The sequence below is a fragment of the Lactuca serriola genome, chromosome 2 (genome assembly GCF_051521515.1).
Source record: "Lactuca serriola cultivar US96UC23 chromosome 2, Lser_US96UC23_V15, whole genome shotgun sequence".
Taxonomy (NCBI): Eukaryota; Viridiplantae; Streptophyta; class Magnoliopsida; order Asterales; family Asteraceae; genus Lactuca; species Lactuca serriola.
Window position 1 is genome coordinate 79,598,401 of NC_136409.1, and position 8,524 is coordinate 79,606,924.

Below are 8,524 nucleotides of genomic sequence, written 5' to 3' on the forward strand. Positions count from 1 at the left end.
ATAATTTGTATTAACTTTATTTTAGTTTTTATTCTAATGTTATTAATTTAAGGTAATTAGAGTGAGAAATTTAAATTTTGAAATTTGAAATGAAGAATTAATAGGGTGACAAGTGGCATGTATTAATTAGGAGACATAATAGGGTGACAAATGGCAAAAGAAAACTAAAATATGCATTAATTATGATGCCTAATATGGTGACACATGTCAAAATGAGAATAAAACTATTCTTTTATTAGAATAGAGATTTGACATTATGGTTTTTGAGACATGTAACTATGGTTTTGTGGTTTGATGTGATATCAATATTGTTTTCCTCAAACAATTTTACAAGTATTATAATTTAAAATAAAAATTTTTGGTCTCGATTTTTGGGATGTTACATATAGTTATGGACTTAGACACTAATCCAACATATATAACTCTTGATGACAACTTTATTGCTACTGGAAGAAGAGGTCGGCAACGGAAGCAACATGGACATTGTTTTCAAACCTAACGCTCAATTTGGACCCTAGAAGATGCACAAAATAAAATCGATTTGAGGCATGGGAAGGAGAAATTGATTTATGGAGTTCGCTAATGCAAATGACCACCAATGAACTATGAGATCAATGTTTTGTTCCATGGCTGTGGGTTGAGGTGGATGAAATGGAGAATGAGAATTGAAGATGGGGTTCATCATTTGACTTTAGGGCTTACTGACAAAGAAGCGAACAAACGAGCATTCGATTGGAAGTCTAATTGGTAGACGATGGCGATGAAGGCACAAAATTCCACAAGAGAGCAACACGTACCAACAGAAGCCGATGATCTAACCATTTTTAGCCATAATTCGATAAACAATACATGGCTCAACATGGTTTTTACTTAAGCTGCAATGGAATTTAATCATATACTACCTCTGTCCCAAACTGACAATCCGCTTTTGACTTTTGAAGTCTTTTTTCTTAAACTTTGACCTTAAATATTTTTGTGTTTGATAGATAATACTTGATGCAAAATATATGAATGAATTGTATTTTAAATGTTTTTTCATTGTTATTAGTCTTATCAAATAATATACAATACAAATAAAAATATTTAAGGTCAAAGTTGAAGAAAAAAGACTTCAAAAGTCAAAAGTGGACTATCAATTTGGGACGTGGGAGTATATAAATGTATTCAAATTCGTATCCACTTTTGAATTTTAAAAACAAGGGACATATAATAAAATAAAGATTTAGAATTTGAAATTTAAAATAAATAAATACATCTAATTATCAATGTAGAGTTTATTATATATATATATATATATATATATATATATATATATATGAAAAATAGGAAAACCTATTTTAAAAATAGGGTTGTTTTGATTTCTCTTTCAAAAATAGGGTGAATTTGGTTGCCCCGCCACCAATTCACCCGTTACTTTCAAAGAATTATAAATCTAACCCTATTAAATTATATTTTTCTCCCTTAAACTTATTTTATATTTTCAGTTTACAATTTTTAATTTTAAAATTTTTAGTTTTTTTATCAACTAGTATTTTTATTGAGAATATGCAAGCCATTTTAATTATATTTTTAGTCCTTTAACTTATTGTAGTTATATGAACTATATAATTTTATTTATTGAAAATATATGAAATAAATAGAATAATCTATATAATTATAATTTATACCATTGAATATAAACATTTTTTTTAAAATTATTGAGTTGTCATTTCATAAGAAAAGCAAAGAATCTACCTACAAATGAAAAAGAAAAAGTTGATGTCACTATTCATCTCAATAATCAGGAAAAAATAACTCTATGAATTATCAAATCATGTATTTTTAATTTCATTTTTACTTTATAAATTCGTCTTACTGAATGGAATAATATTTCACACTTTCTTCACAATCCTTCACCATTATTTCTTCATTATCAGTTCCTTCATCTACATTCACATTTGAATCTACAATAATCCACGTCCCTTCAGTATAAGGTATGTATTTTTGCCTAAAAATCTTTGCATATATTTGATTTTAAATGTTATATATGGCATAATAATTTATCTATTATATGTTGTGAATGATTATGTAGTGATATTTTCATATATATTATCATTATGGCTCTAGATCATCCATTTTTGATCGATTTATGTTGGGGGTGACAATATTGAATATGTGAATGGATTCATAAAGGGTGATCAATCAACTTTATCTTCTTCAAATATTGTTAGACATAAAATGGGCTACAAAGAATTTAAAGATTTGATTTATACAGATGTTGGAGTTGACAAAATAGCCTAAAAGTTGAGTCTCTCACGATGTTACGAATTTGGTGGCATATAGAATATATCATGATTCATAAGTGATTCAAGTCTTGATGTGATGTATTATTTGGCTGACAATAACCAAAATTATTATGTTTAAGTTCTTGTTGAAATTGAAAAAATATCTTATGAACAAACAAGGGTGCCTATAAGTACTGGTTTTGTAGATCTTCTTCGTAATTTTGATGTATTAGAATCCGTACAACCACCAGTGACCAACGCCTCAAATGTATCATTTCCTTTACCCAAATATGATAGATTTAAGGGGGATGATGACTTTAGGTTTGATGATCCCAACTCACAATGTAGTAGTAGATAATGCAAGTGACTCAGTAAGCAATGTTGGGAATGACTCTGATGGTTTGAGTGAAACTCCAGTTGTGAACTTCATGAAAGATATTAGAGATGCAGGAGATGGAGACATATCAGATTTTGCAGACACCGTTCATATAGATATTTGGAAAAAACGGAAAACAAAATAAGGTTGGGAATGTTCTTGGAAAGTAGGGAAGAAGTAAAAAAAAGCAGTATCACTTTGGCCGATCTCGAAAAATAGAGAGTGCAAAGTGTATGAAAGTAAAAGTAGGTTATGGGTAGAAAAGTGTAAGACTCAAGGAATAAAAGAAGAAATCTCTAATATCTCACTTATTACACCACGTTGTGGATGGTATGTTCATGCAGTTAAGTAAAAATCATCATATGTGGAAGATTACACGTTCGATGGGTGCACACAATTGTTTTGGGTTATGTATAGGTAAGAATAACAAAAATTTTAACTCTAAAACGATTGCCTTATATATAACCGACTCGATTGAAAAAGATGTTTCTTATCCGGTGAAACAAATACAAGCAAATCATCATACTATACTTATAAAGAAGGCATTTTTCCTATCACCTCATGCATTTGAAATCCCCACACAAATTTCCAAGCACCTCATGCATTTGAAACCCTCACACATTTTCACCTTCAAATTAATTAATCACACATCATGAAAGCTTTTATAACTTATATAATATGTTTAATAAACAATTAATGGATAGTCTACTATAAAAATGTCATTCTCTTTGAGTAGACACACAAATACAAATCACATACAAATTCACAAAGAAAACAAGTTTAAAGATTTTGTGTTGGTTTGAGCGCTTTGTACCATTTTTCGAGCCATGTTATTAGGTTAACGTTTTTAATTTGTAAGTTTTTATATACTAATTTTTTTTTTATATATTTTTCTTGGTTTAAGTTTCTTTTAAGACAATCATTGTATGATATGGTTGAAACTTTAATGTAAATTAGATTAAATTCATGTTATCGATCATATGTTATGAAAGTGATATAGATAATATTTAATTAAATATTGTATATATGTTTGTATGTTTGTGTTGCTTCAAAGTAATAATTAATTAAAAATTATGGATATGCAATATTATCCATAGTATCCATGTAAGTCTTTTTTAAAATGCAAATTGTCTATTTTATCACTTTATATTTTAGTATATGTTTAACATTTTAATTATAATAATAAGTGTCTTTTAAAAGTTTTCTTTCGTTTATTAATAATAATAAGTGGTTTTAAAACTAATGAACCATAAATATAAATAATAAAATCAAATTATAAAAATCATGGATATGTCATATTATCCATGCAAGTGTCTTTCGAAATGCAAATTGTCTATCTTATCAGTTTGTTATTTAGTGTATGTTTCACATTTTAATAGTAATATTAAGTGTTTTTTAAAAGTCTTCTTTAACTTATTAATAATAATAAGTGGTTTAAAACTAAAGAACAATAATTTTAAATGATAATAACATCAATTTATAAATTATATAACGTTAACAACAAATAAATTGTATTTTAAATGAACATTATTATTGAAATTAAAAAATAATCGCATAAGTAAAAATTTAAATTAATCAATCATAGCAATTGTTAAAAATAATATTCAATAGATAATTATATTTAATTTTATTAATGAGGAAGGTGATTTGATGTCAATGAATAATATTGTTCAAAATATTATGTCAAAATTAATGTCAATAACATAACCATTTTAAATATATATATATTTTTCAACATTTAAAAAAAAAATTTAACCTATGCTGCGTAACGCGCAGGAATTCGTTTAGTATTAAATATGTTTTGCATGTTGATGTTAAATATGTGAAGGCATGGCGTGGTAGACGAAGAACCATTGATAAGATTTATGGAACTTGGGAGAGTAAATTTGCTAAGTTGCTTAAATACATTGCAGCTTTACAGGCTTCTAATCCCAGTACACTTGTTAAATGGTTTCATAATATGACTCATAAGATGTAACAACATTTAAATATGTTTTTTGGGCTTTTGGACCTGCTATTCATGAATTTCATCTATGTCGACCAATTATTTTAGTTGATGGTTGCCATTTGAAGGGTTCATACAAGGGGAATATGCTTGTTGCTGTTACAAAAGATGCCAACAATAGTATATTATCGATTGCTTATGCTATTATTGATGAGGAGACTTCATACAACTAGTATTGGTTTTTATATAAGTTTAGAAATTATGTTGCTCAAGATAGACAACTTTGTGTTATTTTATACAGACATCAAGGAATAATTCATGCAATGAAAAATATAGATGAATGGAAAGAGCCATTAGCATATCATCACTTCCGTCCCCGACACATTAGAAGTAATCTCGTGAAAAAGTATAACAACATGAGCCTAAAAAGATTTGTTTGACTATGGGAAAAATGACACATGAAAGAAAGTTTCTCAAGTGTATCAAAGAAATAAAAATAATCAATCTTGAAGCTTGGAAATATTTAAGACAAAATCCTAAAGTTAATGGTTTCTTTTGCATGATGAAAATCGTCGATGGGGTTGGTTAACAACAAATATCTTCGAAAGTATGAATAGTGCATTGCGAGATGCAAGATAATTATCGGTTAGAGCATGTATTGACCTTACATTCAATATAACTGTGCAACTATTTCAGAAGCATAATGTTGTTGCAATGAACTGCAATACACCTCTACCATCACGTATGTGGCATCTTTTCCTTAAACGTGAGACCCATGCACAAATGTAACATCCTGTTTGAAATAGAGTAATTAAATAATAAACCCGGAACCCCAAGATGTAAATTTATAATTTATATTAATTTATAATGACCCTAAAACTAATACTCCCTCCGTCCCAAATTGATAGTCCACTTTTGACTTTTGAAGTCTTTTTTCTTCAACTTTGACCTTAAATATTTTTATTTGTGTTATATATTTACTTGACAAAAGTTATAATAATGAAAAAACATTTAAAATACAATCCATTCATATATTTTGCATCAAATATTATCTATCAAAAAACAAAAATATTTAAGGTCAAAGTTAAAGAAAAATGACTTCAAAAATAAAAAATGGACTATCAATTTGGGACGGAGGTAGTAATATTTGGAGGAGAGTGGTTTCGGGGAGCCAAATGATATAATTTTGGACTTTCGGGGGTTAAAAGTGTGAGTTTCGGATTGGTTTCATAAATATTTTTGAAGTTAGGGGCTCTGTGGTAATTTTACTAGAACTTAAGTTGAAAAGAATGTAAGGAGGAGGGACGAATAATGTCAACATGGCTGAAGTTTGATCATTCAGACCTAATTTGTAATGGATTTTAGATGGTGGGGTTCACATGGTAAATTTTGGGTTAGTTTGAAAATAATTTTGGAAGGGAGGGACCATTTCTGCCATTATGGCATTAATCTTCCTAAGGCACAGGTATATAACCCATACTAACCCTAACCCTAGCAAACCCTTCCAGCCGTCACCCCTTATGCCCCCACCGGCTACCCTTGTTCCTCCGACCACCAAGTCGCCGCTGTGCTGCTGAGCCCGCTGTTGTCGCTAACCGTCACCTCCTTCGCTTCCAACGTCAACACCAGCCGCCACCGTCCTTTTGCGACTTCTTCTTCTTCTTCTTCTTATGCTGCCCTCTAGTCGCCGCCTCCGTGACGCCATGTGGACCGCCGATTGTGTGAATCCGGCGACAAGAGTGAAAACCGAGACAGTGGTTGTTGTTGCTGCCCTATATCACTGCTATATCGCCACCACACCCACAACAGTTCCACTGCCACCTTTTGCCGCCGCCGCCAGTTTAATTCCTTGCTGTTCCGGTTATTGTTTACCACCCAAAGGGCTGTTGTGTTCGTATGTGCGAGCTTCTGTTGAGTAGGAGTCGTGAAGACCCACCATGGCAGCCGGCCATGATGGCTGTCACTGCAATCCACCGCTAAGCCGCCATGGTTGCCGTTTATGTTGTCGTTGATGTTGCTGTGAGCCACCATGTGGGTGGCAAGGTCCATTTCGCAAGCCATAGTGTGGGTGTGTGTTCTGTTTGGTTGGAAAACCAAGTAAGGGCCACCACCACCATCGTAAGGTGGTGGCTGCCGCCACGTGCCACCGTCGGCCACCACAAGGGTGGTCGCGAGTGTGTGTTTATGTAGTTAGTGTGTGTGTTTATTCTTGGTTAAGGCATTGTAAATTGTAATTAGCTAAAGTATAATAAAAGAAATTGAAAACCACCACCTTAGGGTGGTAGCTGCCGCCACCACCCGCCGTGTCGGGTGGCGATGTGCTTACCTCATTAAGTTTGATTTGTTTGGGATGCTTGAAACCCTAATGGGCCTTGTAAGCCCTAATTGACCCAATAAAACCCTAATGGGCTTAATGATATTCTAGTGGGTCTAATATGCCCAATAAAACCCTAATTGACCTAAATGCCCAACAAATTGATAAATGGGCTAGTATTTGGGTTGGAAACCCTAATGCCAATAAAACCCTAATTTTGAGAATTAATCGGGACACACACACGGAAATTATTTAATAGTTTGAAATATTAAAGAATAATCATTGGCAAAGATTAATCTAAGCAATATTGGACTTAATGGATTAAGTCATTAGTCGATTAAGTCCTTAATGGGTTAAGTTGGAAACTTAACCCTAATCATCATTTTATGTGAAACCCTAATTTCACTTGGGCCTTAAGTGGTGCCTTTCTATTGGGCCTTGATGATTGGGTTCTTAAAGGGCCATCAAAGATCAAGCAAATGGACTAGAATAATTAATGGGCTTTGAGGTAAGGCCCGTATGGGAGTTGGGCCCAATTTGGAAAATTAGGCCATATATGGGACGTAGTTTGGGCCTTAATGGTTATATGATTTTGGGCCTTAGAATAAGATCATGTATAGGATTGGGCCCAATTTGGGAAATTGGGCCATATGTCGGGCTTTGATTCCTAGTTGACCTTGGGCCTAAGGATTGGGCATCGGGCTTGAATAAGCCAAGCTTGGGGTAATGCAGTAATTATCCAAAGTATTGGGTGTTATTTGGTGTTGACCGCTCAGGAATCTGTAGTGGAACCCAATTATTAATTGGGTGTTATTTGGTGTTGACCGCTTGGGAATCTGTCATCCAGCAGTTGGGGTTGAGTCTACGAGACTTTAGCAATGTGGGATTGAGTATGTGGGACTTTAGCAGTGCCACGTGAGTTCTCCTTACTATATCAACAGGGTCTACGACACCAAGGCTGACCCTTTATGATTGCATCCTGGTTTTAGGATGTTGCTATGCTATGTGATCTGTTAGATCCGTATGATTATCTGTATATATGTTAGTGACCTAGTTAGGTCGGTATCCTAGTTTTAGGATGTTGCTATGTTATGTGATATGTTAGATCTGTATGATTATCTTTATATATGTTAGTGACCTGGTTAGGTCGGTATCTTGGTTTTAGGATGTTGCTATGCTATTTGATCTGTTAGATCTGTATGATTATATGTACATATGTTAGATTTCGGTAAGACCGGTATCCTGGTTATAGGATGTTGTTATGCTATTTGATATGTTTGACTGTTATGAATGCTAGCGTATGATATTTATGTGCACATGTTTGTTTGATTGGGGGTTGGGTTGAGGTGGTCCTGCTGTGTGTTGTAGGCTAACATACCCAGGGCGGTCCGAATAGGCTACAGACCCAGGAGGGTATGTCAGTCAAACCGAAGGCCCATCGAGCGGTCCGAACAGGCTGTAGGCCCTACGAGGCGGTCCAGACATGCCGAAGGCTCGGGAGCGGTTCAGGTAGGTTGTAGGCCGTGGTGAGGGCGGTCCAGTCAGACTGAAGGCTCACTATGCATGTTGTTTCGTTATATGATATGACGAGCGGTCCGGATAGGCTGAAGGCCCCGAGGAGGGCG